At 45.9% G+C, this 15,639-nt stretch overlaps 1 long non-coding RNA gene across 1 annotated transcript; it reads left to right on the top strand.

Annotated features, from left to right (window-relative positions):
* Positions 1-9,737: 9,737 nt before the first annotated feature.
* On the top strand, positions 9,738-13,877 carry LOC142922943 (uncharacterized). The gene is made up of 2 exons (XR_012940436.1): positions 9,738-10,191; positions 12,098-13,877. It is a non-coding gene; the product is annotated as an uncharacterized LOC142922943 (long non-coding RNA).
* The last annotated feature ends 1,762 nt before the right edge of the window (positions 13,878-15,639 follow it).

The raw sequence follows: 15,639 nt of genomic DNA, 5'->3' as shown, positions 1-15,639 counted from the left end.
CCAAACCCTCCACACAGAACTCGTGAGCGGAACTCTCCTGGTTGTCCCTCATCTCAACCCCCCCCCCCCCTCTTTTCAACTTTATGCAATTTCCTACTCTGTCACACGCACTTTCACACTCTACATTTCATTCTCACGTTCACTGTCTCACTCTGTCCCTCACATTATCTCTCCCACTTTCACCCTCACCATCACATTCATTCTCATACTCAATCTCTCTCTAAATCACTCTTTCACTCACTCTCACACTCACTCACATTATCTCTCCCACTCACTCGCATACTCACAGTCTCACTCTCATTCTCACACTCACTATCTACTAACCTCACTGTCTCACTCAATCTCTGATTCACTTTCACACTCAACATCACACTCACTCTCGATCTCTCACGCACACTGTTCAATATAACACTCACTAACTCTTACACACACTCACTCTCACTGATACTCACTCTCCCACTCACTCTGACAATCACATTCACAAACTTTTTAACTCAAGTCTCACTCACCAGTTACACCACGAATGGTTGGGGGGACACGTGGCCACTCGTTGAGTGGGAGGGGTCTGAGGGTCTGACGCAACAGAGACAGAGGGGCGTGGCCATAGCCGTGGAGGTCAGTGACGTCACTGCACACGTGAATCCAGTGTAGTGAGACGTGCAGAGAAGGTAGCAGCACTAGCAGCACAAAGAGCTGAGCTCTTGTTGCTATTCTTTACGGGGAGTGGAGACGAGGAGGAGGGTGCACAGTGAGACTCACGCTCACTCACACACTTTCAGACTCGCTGTTTCACTCTCAAACTCTGTCTCACACTGTATCACTCTCACATACTGTCACATTCACTAATTTACTCATTCTCACATGCACTCTCACACTAACTCACTATCACACTCACTCTCTTACGTTCCCGCTCAATAACTCACAAGCATTCAATCTCACGCTCACATTCACTATCTTACTCATACTCATTGTCTCACTCGCTCACTCACATGCACTCTCACACACACTTTTGCTCTCCTGCTCACTCTCTCTCACATTCACTTCGACACTAACTCTTAAACTCATTCACACTATCTCACTTACACTGTCTCTCACTGAATCTCACTCACAGCCACTTTCGCACTCTCCAACTCATTCTCTCGCTCTAACTCACTCTCACACTCTTACTCTCCCGCTCAATAACTCTTACATGCATTCACTTTCACACTCACTAACTCGCACTCACTCTCACACTCACTAACTCGCACTCACTCTCTCACTCGCTTTATTACTCTCCCACTCACTCTCATTAAATCCCCCACTCACTTATTCTCACATTCATTCACACTCACTCTTTCATTCTCACTCAATCAATCTGTCTCATTCGCACTCACTCACTATCACACTCACTGTAACTCTCTCACTCACGTTCACACACATTCACTCTGACACCAACTCTCTCACTCTCCCATGCACTCTCACAACATCAATCTCACACTTTCACACTCACTCTCACACTCACATCCCCTCACACACTGAATCTCACACTAACTCTCAAACTGACTCCCATTTAGTCTCAATCACTCATGCTCACTCACTAACTCTGATACTCACCTTCACACTATCTCAATCTCATGCATTCTCACACTTTCTCTCTCACATTATCTCTCCCACTCACTTGCATACTCACTCTCGTTCTCACACTCCCTATCTACTCACACTCACTGTCTCACTCAAACTCTCACTCACTTTCACACTCAGCATCACACTCACTCTCAATGTCTCACTCTCTCATGTACACTCTTTCACAATAACACTCACTAACTTTTACACTCACTCACTCATACTCTCCCACTCACTCTGACACATTCACAAACTTTTTCACTCAAGTCTAACTCACCAGTCACGCAACGAATCGTTGGGGGGTCACGTGGCCACTCGTTGAGTGGGAGGGGTCTGAGGGTCTGACGCAACGGAAACAGAGGGGCGTGGCCATAGCCGTGGAGGAGAGTGACGTCACTGCACACGTGACTTCCGTGTAGTGAGACGTGCAGAGAAGGTAGCAGCAGTAGCAGCACAAAGAGCTGAGCTCCTGTTACTATTCTTTACGAGGATTGGAAACGAGGAAGAGGCACGGTGAGACTCCATCTCACACTCACCCACTCACTAACTCACTCACACACTCTTAAAGGCACTCTAACATTCACTGTCTCTCTCACTAACATTCTTTCACTAAAACACTCACTAACTCTCACACTCTCTCACTCAAACTCACTCTCACACTAACTCTAACACTCACATTCACAAACTTTCTCACTCAAGTCTTACACTCACGGCACGAACCGTTGGGCGGTCACGTGGCCACTCGTTGAGTGGGGAGGAGAGATAGGGGCGTGGCCATAGCCGTGGAGGTGAGTGACGTCACTGCACACGTGACTTCCGTGTAGTGAGACGTGCAGAGAAGGTAGCAGCAGTAGCAGCACAAGTTGCCGAGCTCTTGTTGCGATTCTTTACGGGGAGTGGAGACGAGGAGGAGGGGGCACGGTGAGACTCGCGCTCACTCACACACTGTCCGACTCGCTGTTTCACTCTCAACCTCTGTCTCACACTCACTGTATCACTCTCACATACTCTCACATTCACTAACGTACTCATTCTCTCTCACATGCACTCTCTCACTCTCCCACTCACTCTCACAGTAACTCACTATCACACTCACTCTCTTACGCTCCCACTCAATAACTCACAAGCATTCACTCTCATGCTCACATTCACTATCTTGCTCATACTCATTGTCTCACTCGCTCACTCACATGCACTCTCACACACACTTTTACTCTCCTGCTCACACTCTCTCACATTCACTTTCACACTAACTCTCCAACTCATTCACACTATCTCACTTACACTGTCTCTCACTGAATCTCACTCAGAGACACTCTCGCACTCTCCAACTCATTCTCTCACTCTAACTCACTCTCACACTCTTACTCTCCCGCTCAATAACTCTTACAAGCATTAACTTTCACACTCACTAACTCACACTCACTCTATTGCTCACTTTATCATGCTCCCACTCACTCTCATTAACTCCCCCACTCATTTTCACATTCATTCACACTCATTCTCTCATTCTCACTCACTCAATCTGTCTCACTCGCACACACTCACTTACTATCACACTCACTGTAACTCTCTCACTCACGTTCACACACATTCACTCTGACACTAACTCTCTCACTTTACCATGCACTCTCACAACATCAATCTCAAACTAACTTTCATACTCACTCTCACACCCCCTCACACACTGAATCTCACACTCACTAACTCTCAAACTCACTCACATTTATTATCAATAACTCATGCTCACTCACTAACTCTGATACTCACCTTCACACTATCTCACTCTCAAACTCATGCACTTTCACACTTTATCTCACTATCTCACTAACTCTAAAACTCACGCACTCTCCCACTCACTCTAATACTTACAAACTCTCACTCTCTCATAATCACTTCATACTTTCACGCTCACTCTCAGTCACACAGGGTCGGCATCGTACCCACAACTTCCTGCATCCAGACTAATAGTCTACTGGTCGACTCATGGTCCACTGGTAGGCTAATAGTCCACTGGTAGACTATTAGTCCACTGGTAGACTAATGCACAGGGACAACTGCCACTGGGAGTTCCCAATGGCTGGACCACATAGCAACTTCGCCCCATATTTCCAAAGCCTGGCCTTCCTCACTGTGGAACCCAGGCCCTCAGCGATTTTGGCTCATTGCTCACTTACTGCACTTTCCTCAACAGATTGCTAAAGGTTATACCGGGAGACCTGCATCTTTGTCTGTGTGTGTAGATGGCCAAGGCTGAAGAGAAGGTGGGCTCCAGGAGCGACGTGCAATGGAGTGCGCTGCCCACATCGGACGGCGTTGCCATCGCCAGTAGTAAAACCCCACGAGGTGATAGATATGATTAGAGAAGTCATGGTGGGGGACGTCATGGTGGCCATAGTTGAAAACAAAATCAAGCATGTGAATGGTTTTGGAATAAAAATGTTGCGAGGTAGGGTGGCACAGCAGGAACACTCCTCGTGCATTTCTCTTTGGAGTCGGGATAATCTTCCCCTGCTCTACATGGGATTCCTCCAGGCTCTTCAGTTTCCTCCCACAGCGAAGGAAAATTTTTTAAACATCCCAATGCAAAATAATATAGTGTTGGTGATTATATGCAGTTCAGGCACTCAGTGGAGCTTTCTTGGGTAAACAAGCATCATACATTTTATTATCATTTCAGCAGGAAGGGCCCAATAAGCAGCCAGGTTATGTTTCATGGGTGTCCTGCGATCGTTTGGATGTTAAACAAGTCTTCATGTCAAAAGCGCGGTTACATAGGTGGTGATACCAAATTTGGCATTAGTCTGTTCTTCACATGTTATAGGAATACGGAATTGGTTAACAATCCAATGGAAAAAAACCCACTACATTGCTTAATGAACAAATTAAAGAAACGAAAACGTATTTAACAAAACAATATAACAATAGTACAGTGTTAATCATCATCATTGTTCTCATGTTTGCAGAAATCTTAAAGCTCTTTGGGGATTTCCTGACCCCCACCGAGAGAAGCGAGGTCCTCACCGTGAATAACGTCTGGTATTTCGGCGTCCATAACAAAGGCTTTGGCACCCAGAACCATGGCTACGATGATGTCTACAACCATTATGTCTCGGTACGACTCTCCTCAGGGCACGTAACACGTGGAGAACATACAAAGTCTGCACACTGGCAAACACCATGATCATCTGCAGAACATCCGGCCAACATACCTGACACATTCACACAATCACTCTTACACATGCCACACAAAATATTGCATCCATACTCAGTGACTGAATGAGCAGTGACTGGATCAGTATACTTAGTTGATGTGATTGCTCCGCAGGTCGAGCATGAGCACCTCAATTTCCGTTATGAGGTGCTGAAGAAGGTGGTCGGACCTTACAGCCAGATCTTCAAATGCCGTGACCACAAGACCAACACCCGAGTGGCTGTGAAGATGTGGAGACAGTCATTCAGGTAAGACTTCACAATGGCTTGCATGGAGAAGGCAGGACAGTAAATCAATTCCATCTTTATGTGGGTAGTGTTATGGTGCTCATATGTGCGGGTTTTCTCTGGATTTATGTTTAACTTCTTTCGCGCCGTACGTAGCCCACTGTATTAATCGCAGGTGTGATGAAGGACAACTGTCTTTTAGAGCGAGCGTCATACTGCGTGTTGCCAGGGTCACTTCTTGTAATTAATATGAAGCTGTGGATTTCCGCTGTGCAGTGCCGAGGAAGACCACAGCCAGTGGATGGAGTACCACATCTTGCGCCAACTTCAAGACTGGGCTAATGATGATGTCAACGTTGTCAGAATCCTCGAATTTTTCACCTTCAGGGGTCACAACTGCCTCGTCATGCAGCTCATACCGAAGTACGTACCCCGCTGTCTGAGCAGCTCAACAGAGACATGCAAAGCTGGCTGCTCCATTCCATTTTCTCCTCCAGACTTGCTCATTTTTCTACAGCCACGCCAACAACCGGCAGTGTGGCGGCAGTGGTAACACTCGTGCATCATACCAAGAGGTTGGGTTCGATTGCTGACTCGGATAAGTGTCTGTGTGGAGTTTGTTCTCCCCTTGTTCTGCATGGAATTCCTCTGCATTCTCCGGATTCCTCCAATAGCAAAACACTCGCACACAATTTAACTGGCATCCGACAAATTTTCCAATTCTGAGAAAATACCTTAAAATGACTCAGTTGGGATTACACATAGGAACAATGTCACCCCGACAGGAGAACTTGGCGGGACCCTCGGGAGAAAGTGTTTACATTTAGTGAGGCTTCCATATGATAAACGAGTATAATAATTGTTGATAATTGTTATTGTTGACTCAGCCCTTTACAGGATGGCACTGACTTTGTGTTGTTGTCTCTTTAACAGAAGACGTCTGTTAAGTGCCGTTGATTGCACGGCACCCCAGCATATGGAGATGACAATGGTGAAACTGTTCACCAAGTCCATTCTCAAATTCCTCATTCAACTCCATGCAAAGGGAATCGTGCATGGGGACATCAAGCCGGTGAGTGGAGACCACGTTCAGTGCAAGTGCAGCATTAATTTGAGTTCCCGTTTGGGGCTCATCTTCGTAAAACCTAGACCCATTGATCAAAGCGTTAATGCATCCACTCTGTCCAACTGTCAATAGCTGCGGGTCATAACAGTCGTACAGAGGGTTATGTATGGGTGAAACTTAAGTTTAAAGGTTTTTTGCTATTAGGGACTCGCACAAGAGAAAACCAGACACGTCGAAACAAAGCAATGCCCAAATCATGGAGACACAAACCAGTGCAAGTAAAAGGAGGCTTTGCAAATAAGCAGCTGTGCTTTAACCTGACAGCTGCCCACCTGTTTTCATGCTGCTCATGCGCATGAGAATACGTTACCAACTTCATGCATGTGCATGCTTCTGCCTAACTCAAACTCACAGCTACAAGCTCCGTTCGGCCCTCTTGTAACAATCGTTATTCAGGTATGATAAGAGCGCCCACTTTTACGCCGGGTATCCAAGAGTGCTCTACATGAGATTATCGATTGGCATCATTTCATCTAAATACATTTGAATTGGCACCCCATTGGCAGCCGTCAGAAAACATTCTCTTGAGTCGCTTTGAATAACCTTGGCAAAAGCATGTCATCTCCAATTCCCCTTTTAATATTATGGTAATTTTGCTACAAGATCAATGTTTTGCAGGCTGAATAGTTGTGCATGCCTGTAATTCAGCACTGTAGAGCCGCAGGTTGGTGGATCACACCAATGGTGTGAAACATCATCTGTGGCCTCTCCTCGTGCCTCAGAGTGGTTCTCGCTCTTCCAGATAGAGTGAATACTGCATGGCATTGGCGTATTACAAGTTGACATTATTATCATAACCTCTGAATGTGAATATCTTCTGCTGCCCATCGTCTAGAGGAACATGTCGATTAAAGAGCCTGGGGCAGGGACCATCCGGATGATGAGTTTTGAAAACAGCTTTTTGGTGGGACGCCAACGTGAGTCGTGAGTGTGTGGCTGAGTGTGAGAATGTGTGTTTATGCAGTTTGAGGAGCAGTAGTGTAGTGGTTAGCACACTGCACTACGAAACTGGCGACCCAGGTTCGAGTGGCGGTTTTCTGAACCGGTCATGGGCCTCCCCTAGGCAGACTCAGTCTCAAATGAGTACCTGGTGTGGTGTGTATACAATGCCACTCAGGAGACAAAGGCGGCCAGGCACGGTGCAGGCCACCCACCCCCTTCAAGTGTCGTTCCAGACTTCATAGGTTGTCACTAATTGCACTTACCCCAACAATGTCTAAGGCTACATGGGGGAACTTTTCTTTGTTTATGCAGTGAGGAGCTGTAGTGTTGGGGTTAGTCGACAGCACTACAATCCTGGTGACTGGAGTAAAATACGCGTTCATGAATATCTGAACCAGTCCTGGGCCTCCCCTAGGTCGACTCAGCCATAAATGAGTACCATGTGCGGTGCCTAGCCACCACCACTTTAGGAGACAAAGGTGGATGAGCGTGGTGCTGGCCACCCATCCTCGTGTGTGTTGTTCAGGCCTTCATTAGGTGCTCGCTAAAAGAAAATTCCATAGAAATTTGTTAAAGGCTATATGGGGACGTTTTGTGTGTGTGTGTGTATATACACGTGTTTGCATCTCTGCGCCTGTGTGTGTGCATGTGTCTAGACCTATGGGTGAGTACATGTGTTTTTATACTTGTTTTTTGTGCCTGTGTGTTGCTGTTAAAGGCTATATTGGTGATGTTTGTCTTTTGTAATTCACAGGTTCACAGAATTTTTGTTCCCACGCGTACCTTGCCCCAGAGGCGTACCTGGGCCACATGTCATCTTTCCCGGTTGACATGTGGGGACTGGGTTGTACAGTGGCCGAGTTGGCTACCGGACGCATCCTCTTTCCGGCCATCAACAAACTCGACCAGCTCCCGTGTTATATGGAGGTATTGCCCACACAGCAGTAACACTGACAATTCCGTTATTGGCATCAATTTCATGACCAATTTGCTCTTGAAATCGCCCAACTCAGTCATTGCTTCTAACCACGTTCACTTCTCAGCGAGTATTTCCACATCAAGGGTATTAACATAATATTCAAAATTGGTATGACCAATAGAACATGCGACAGGAAATAGTTCCTTACAATTCCCTGAGCAGACCACTTAAGTCGTCTCTTCTGTGAGAAAGAGGCATACAAGTGCTCGCGACTGGTTGCAGGGTTGTCCACACACAAGCTACTGAGTTGCATACAACCGCGTCACAGAAGCAATTACTCAGGCGTAGACCCGTCAAGGTAACCGTGAGCAGAACGCATAGATTTTTAGAGCTGGTGTTATGACTCGTGATAGATTATTGCGTGAGGCCACGGATTGGCCAAATGTAACCCTAAAACCACCTGTAAACAATTTGAATTGTCAGATGAACAAGCATTTATCGCGCGAATTATTGTTGTTTCATCTCAACTGCTTGTAATGAAGACAATTGTCACAACCATATAAGCAATTTCAAATGAAGCCACGGGACCCATAACCTCCGCTGTGAATGAGGCAGATGGTGCATAGTATTTTGTGGTTTAATACAGCAGGAAAGACCAGGGCAGTCACTGGGATTGATCGGTGAACTTCTGCAACGTGCTGCGTACGCGGTTTTGCTGGGCCATGCCAATAACACTGCCGTGTGCCTGCATGCGAGAACCATCGGGAGTGGTAGCTGAGTGGTTAGCGCCCTGACCGTGTGGTGTTGAATGTTGGACCAGTCCTTGGCCTCTCAAATATCGACTAAGCATTAAATCAATACCTAGAGTGATTTGTAAAATAGCTACTGTGGTGTGGCCTTGGGTACTGTGCCATCATCAGTAGGTGCTCATAGACAAAACATGCCACCCAAGTGTGTCAATACTATATGGGTGATCATTGTCTCTTTGTAAATTGTGTGTAGACCCTCGGGATGCCTCCTCAGAATTTGATTGATGGCGCGCCTTGGAGAAACAAGTACTTTGGTGAGTGAAGGGGCGAGCGGGGGAACCGCATTAAGTTTGAGGCAGAGCTGGGTCTGTTAAGAGCTTAGTCGGGCATTACTTTGTATAGTTAACTACTTCCACACGTTTTTTTGCAGTCAATATAATTCATAATGCTTTTTTGGGGAAGGGTTAGACCTCATGGTGATCTGCCCAAATTTGTGTCATTAAGGCTCTCCACCACCTGACACAGGCAAGCAAATTAAAGTACCATGAAGTGCAAGCGATTAAAGAGACGCCAGTTGTGACTAGTAATCATTATTTTAGTAGAATCATCTGTAATGTGAAGGGCAATGCTCAAAACCACGTTTAGCAATCAGATCGGACGTTTTTGGGAAGCTGCAGAGGCGAGGAGACGTTTCCTCCCTCACCTGCAATGTAGAAGGTCGTCGCGTGGATCCCCACCCTGGCTGCTGTACATTGCGGGAACATATCTTCTCCCCTTTGCCTGGTCGCCTCTGAAGAAGAGGCAATAGTTCAGTGGGCTTTACCTGGTAAAAAATAATGTTTTTCTTGAAAGAGATTCAATCACAGTTAAAATAGCTCTTCTTTGTTTACCTCAAGGATTTATCATAGTTAATAAATATTGATTGCAATTGGTATTTGCGCTATCATTCTTAGAATGCAAAGCTATCACAAAGGAAGGTGCCTGCTGTGTTTCACAGACACCAACTGCAGTCATTTCACAGTAGCGGGCATAACGCCAGCACGGTAATTTTATTACTTCACAAGGTCTGTAATGTCCCATTTTAAATCTAACAGCGCAAAGCATCATATGGTTAATACTGAAGTAATAACCAGGGCGGCTTGCAGAATTAGAACCATGAACTTCTGCAACATGCGGTCAAAGCACTCCCACTGATCTATGTCAGAGCACTAAAAGATTTTGTTTCTACGCTGTGGGTGTACAAGGGTGCTGTGGTTTGTTGTGATGTTTTAACTGGTCTGCATCGTTCCTGCAGATGGTTCGGGGATGCCTTTGATGTCCGGACAAAGCAGGATCCCAGGCAGTCACCCCCTCTACTTGGCACTCGGGAGCCAGGACTCGGAGTTCCATGACTTCATTAGCCGCTGCCTGGAGTAAGAACACCCCCCCGCTCCCACCATACCACTGAGAGGTTTTCCCATTCAGTCACCTGGTAAAAAGAAAAGAGTTTAATAGTTTAACATCACTGGCGAAAGCTCCTCTTTGATCACTAGCTCCACCCTCTATTCTGATTATTCTTCATCTTCCAAGCCATATCTCCCATTAAACACCATTGTCCATAGTCTTGCATGTAAAAACATGCACTTGCATAGAGACCCACAGACTCACGTACTTACATGGCCGATGCACGTGTAGTGACTCAGTCGGAGACAGGGTTCTTAAGGGACCTTCCTTATTCCACACGTCAGGAAACCACATGTGCCCCGCGTGCCTACGCACTAGTCACACATCCATGTTCTTGAAGGTACTACCTAGCTGGAACAGTCTGCAGGCTGTCTAGCTTGCGGCGTCTAAGGTGGTCGGAGACGGAACCGACGAAGGTGACGAACGGTGACACGGCGAGGGGATCCACTTCCAGCAACAGCCGCGAGCTCCCGTCCCGGGCCCCCTTTTATTCCCCTGGCGTGGCCTCGCCCCGCCCTTGCCACGCCCTCTTTCTCGAACCTACTAGCGGGTTCTCAGGCTTCCAGATCGATTTCTTCCTGGCTTCCCTTTAGATCTCCCTCTGCTGATGTGTGTACTGCCCCCTGCTGCCTCTGCCGCTTCCCCGTCAGCAGCCCGCGTTATAACACTACACACGTAAAGAGAGACCCATATACTGTCATACACTCACATGGTCCATACCAATATCCACAGACTACGTGGTCGAAAAAGATGTTAAATAATGTGGGAGGCAGAGGACATCCCGTTCGCACCCCAAGGTAAACAGGGAATGGCTCTGACTTCAGGCCACATAGCTTTACCTGAGATTGCCCACCATCATGAAGGCCCTTAATGTCCACACACTTACATAGAGACCCACAAACTTGCATACACTTACATCAGCCATACATTTACAAATACATAGACAAATAGACTCACATGCACTGACGTGGTCTATACACATATAAAGACCCAGACTCATACACTCACATGGTCTATACACTTATAGAAACCAATAGACTCACATACTCTTACATGAAAGCCCATAAAAGGAACATATATCGATATATGTATATCATGTATGTGGAGGGGGCTCGGTGAAGGATGCCACTGGGCAACGCCAGGCTACACGTACCTTGAGGCTACTGGACAGTTGTAAGCATTGACCCTCCAACAACAATTGAGGGTAGTGGAGCGATGTTCACAATGAGCGGACCACCAGGGGGAAAAATACATCAAGGTGGCACAGTGGGGAGAACAGAAGGTTCATCTGCCAGTCATCACCAATAGTGGAGGATTTATGCTTCTCCCTTTTTTATATAGTCAGGTCCTGCAATTTTTTTTTAATCAGGGCTCTATGACACAATCAGCCACTATTGAGTCATGACATAGCCAACATCGTGGCGTATACGTTAGATTATTGCAACTCACTAGTCTACGGGACGTCTGCAAAAAGCATTAGGAAGCTGCAGCATGTACAAGATTATTTGCAAGATCCAACCATGTCCGTCCAGTGTTCACGGAGCTGCATTGGATTACACTTGCTAAACGAATACATCACACTCAATACACACAAAGTGCTTACCACAAATGAACCACAAATTAACCACAACACCACTGGGGCAATTAACTTTTAAATATAGATTGAAAACTACTTTTTTTTAAACTCATGATTGAATGTAGTTTGTTGTCCTTCACCCGTACCTGCAATTGGCACGGTTGGCTATGTATGGTGCGAAATAAGTTGAACATACACACGTAAGTTAATGGACACAGTAAGAGAAAAAAATTCACGTAAATACTTACATCATTATAACCCTTGCCACGTGTGCCACATATTTCTGTGTGCCTCAACAGATGGGATCCAGCTCTGCGGATGACACCAGCAGAGGCACTGGCGCACAGCTGGCTGAGGGATGAGGAAATTCCGAGGGATGAGGAAATTCCGAGGGATGAGGAAGTGCCGAGGGATGAGGAAGTGCCGAGTCAGTGTGTCCCTGTTGTGGACACATCAATCCACTCAGAGGCATCCGCCAAGGAGGAGACTAGAGAGTGGGGTGAACCCCTGCACAAAGAGAAGAAGAAGTCACGTCTGGTTCGAGCATACAGGGCCGTATGCTCATTCTTCCGTGGCTTTAAGAAATGCACCGCATGCGACCGTAATGCTCATCCTGGGCGCGTACACATTCCACACACCGTATACACACACGCTCGCCTAAGCGAATACATGAGCAACTTCCGGTGCTAGCATCAATATCAGATCCCATCTCCTGAGTTTTTTTACCCCTACACATATAGAATAAATCCCCTCTTAACGACGGTAATTGGTTCCATGAATACGGTCATTAAGTAAGCTGGTAATTTAACAAGTAGAGTCGACCCTTCCACATCGCGGGGGTTAGAGGTGCAGGCCCCGCGATCTGAAAAAAACAAGTTAAATGTTTTGGTCCCCTTGGTGAGCGAAGCAAGCACCTCCAGTTACTAAACTTTTTAAATTATCTCTACATGTTCAGCCTTTGCGTGTCGTCTGCTGGCTTTTGCGTTCTTTTAGCAAACTTAACTTTTTACAAAATGTAACTTTAAAAAATAAAGTGTATATTTATGGTGTTGAAAGATACAATAGAATAATATTATACAGTACTGTACATATATTTTATGGATTTATGAGTCCCTAAACTTTTTGTGTTGTCTGCTGACCTTTGCGTGTCATCGGTGGCTTTCGCAAAACTCCCAAAAACTCCCCAAAAATTCCCATTTTATTTCTTATAACGACCCCGCAATATATTGAAACCGCAATGGGGAAAGTCGCGATGCAGAAGGGTCGACTATAATTTGGTCATTAGGCAAGTATAGGAAAGACATGTTAAAGGCTTAATTTGTTTCCATAGCATCAAAAGTTACCCCTTTTCCACCCATAAAACGTACTTTATAATGTTTAAAAAATGTATATTAACAAATAAAGTTACTAACAACATGATAAACACATAATATTAGAAGAAACATGGTTAATTCATTAATATTGCACTACAAAGTTGCATGATAAAGCGAGACGAATACAGCAATACTGTATAGAGTAAAACACAGTCCACGATGACACGCGAGATGCGTATGCAGGCTGAACAATGACCAAGGTGCATGGGTAGCATCTAGATTCGCCTTGCGTGATCTTATGCCGAGGCAGCCATACAACCGCTTATTCCAACTCGCACGGCATAGTTCTATTCACTCAATCGCGTTCATCCAATTCTCATCCGCGTTATAAAAATAATGTGTTCCTTAATACAATATTTGCGTGATGAAAACATGCTTTATAGCAGAACTGACTGTACACACATACACACTACACACACCACACACATGGGACTAGCCCATTAGTGTAGTTAGCCCTACGCTGGGCCCTGCCATCCTGGTTTTCATCCGGGCAGTCCTCAGAGGATGACCTCGCCACGGTTTCCAGGACATGGAAGGGCATAGCTGAACCAGCATTTGAGAGCTGAGGTGGCCTGGTGATATCACAGATGAAGCCAAAAAGGGCAAGTACCAAGGCCACCTGTTAACAGTTAAGATTAATTTTATTCATAGTTATATAAGTATCATTGTTGGTTTAATAGACGTAATAAAAATACAATATTCGTAACATCGTCTCAAACTCGTCTGTATGTCATGCAACTCGAAGTTCACAGTGGGGGAGGGGACGGGGAGGGGTCTGGGTCTTGGCTTCACCGACTCCCCCTTGAAACCCACGGTGGGACTTGTGCCTCCTTGTCATGCATAGAACGGTTCCACTCGGTGTGGACGCTGATGCGCAGTGGCCCCGATGAGTCACTTTCGGTATGGTCTGATTAAGGGCCCTTGCAATCAATCAACTCAGCCTCTCGACTTGTCTACCGATATGATGTGTTTACACACACTACTTGGTGCATTTTTTCCTCTGGTCAAACAGTGTCCATTCCCTCTACCGCACCTTTAGGCCCCAGGTGTCTCCCAATAACCTCTATCATCTACACAATGTGAAAATGAAGCCTCGAGACCTCATGCACCACCCTGAACGTGTGGTTAAGATGGTGATGGCTTTAATGTACACACGTGGACCTCCGAGTAGTAAGGTTGGCTACGTATGCTGCGAAAGAAGTTCAACATACATACGTGGGCAGAGTCAACCGGCCCTTTATGTTCATGCAGGGCGTTGGATACTCACTTTAGTTTGGTAAACTTAGCATCCCACCAACTCCGAAAAGGCAAATACGCACACTCCCACCTTCTCTGATACTCTGTAACACTCGGCTTGCTATCAAGGCCGATGAAGACAAAGCATCAGAGGGCCTCTCTGGCTCACTTTAACCATTTGTTCTTACAAGTAAAACTCTGGACCGGTTTTAACATTCAGTGTCTCATCAAGAGTCAGGCTTGCTTGAACCATTTGTTCAGTTCCAGCAATACTCTGGACCGGTTTTGACTTTCATTGTCTCATCAGCAGCAGATTCACCTTCATCAGGCTCAATCTCTGCCGCTGATGAGAACCTGAACGTTGAAACTCGTGTGAAATGTGATTCTCATCGGCCCCCAGGCCCATGGTGTAAACCAATGGAGCCTGCAGCTCTTAGCATCCAATCTGCCTCTCTCCTGGCTTCTCTTTGCATGTGCTATGAAGAAGAAAGGGAGTCCATTTCCCAAAACGTCGCCTATTGTGCCTATTGTATATTTTAATGCAGTCAAAGCCTCACATGCTACGCTATTATTGATGACATGGAGAAGGGTTATTGCAAAAAAAGTCACCAGTTCATTGGTTGATGACGTCATTAGATGGGGAGGGGGCGGCTTCCCTGACGTGAAAAGAGTGCAGAACACTCAGTGCAAGAGAGAGACACAGACACAGAAATAAACACAGCGACACAGAATCATGAAGACATAAAAACACACAGAGACACAGAAACACAGTCACAGTGGCAAAGAGGCATACAGAAAAACAGAGATACATAAACACAAAAACACAGAAACACTGAGACACAGAAACAGTGACAGGGACACGGTCACAGGAATACAAAAACACAGACACACAAAGATACAGAAACACATACAGACACAGAAACACAGCAAAAAAAACACTCAAAAACACATACAAAGAAACAAATATACAAACACTTAAACAGAGACATAAAAACAGACCGATAGAATCACAAAGACACAGAAACACAGACAGACGCATAGAGACACAGATACACAGATGTAGTTGAGGCGTAGGTCTCCCCCTTCTATTCCACTAACATGGTCCATCCGGCACTCACCCTGGATGCAATAACCCCTTTTTATTAACTCCAACACCACCACCACCACTCAGTCTGTCAGTTGGGGCATCCCTAATCCTGAATAGCCATGCGCATCGGGGTAACAAGGGGAAA

This window comes from Petromyzon marinus, unplaced genomic scaffold, assembly GCF_048934315.1.
Source record: "Petromyzon marinus isolate PM22_M1 ecotype Great Lakes invasive population unplaced genomic scaffold, UKy_Petmar_22M1.pri1.0 PM_Scaffold_23, whole genome shotgun sequence".
In the NCBI taxonomy this organism is placed as follows: Eukaryota; Metazoa; Chordata; class Hyperoartia; order Petromyzontiformes; family Petromyzontidae; genus Petromyzon; species Petromyzon marinus.
The sequence above is the reverse complement of the archived record's forward strand: the minus strand, read 5'-3'. Positions and strand labels throughout refer to the sequence as shown.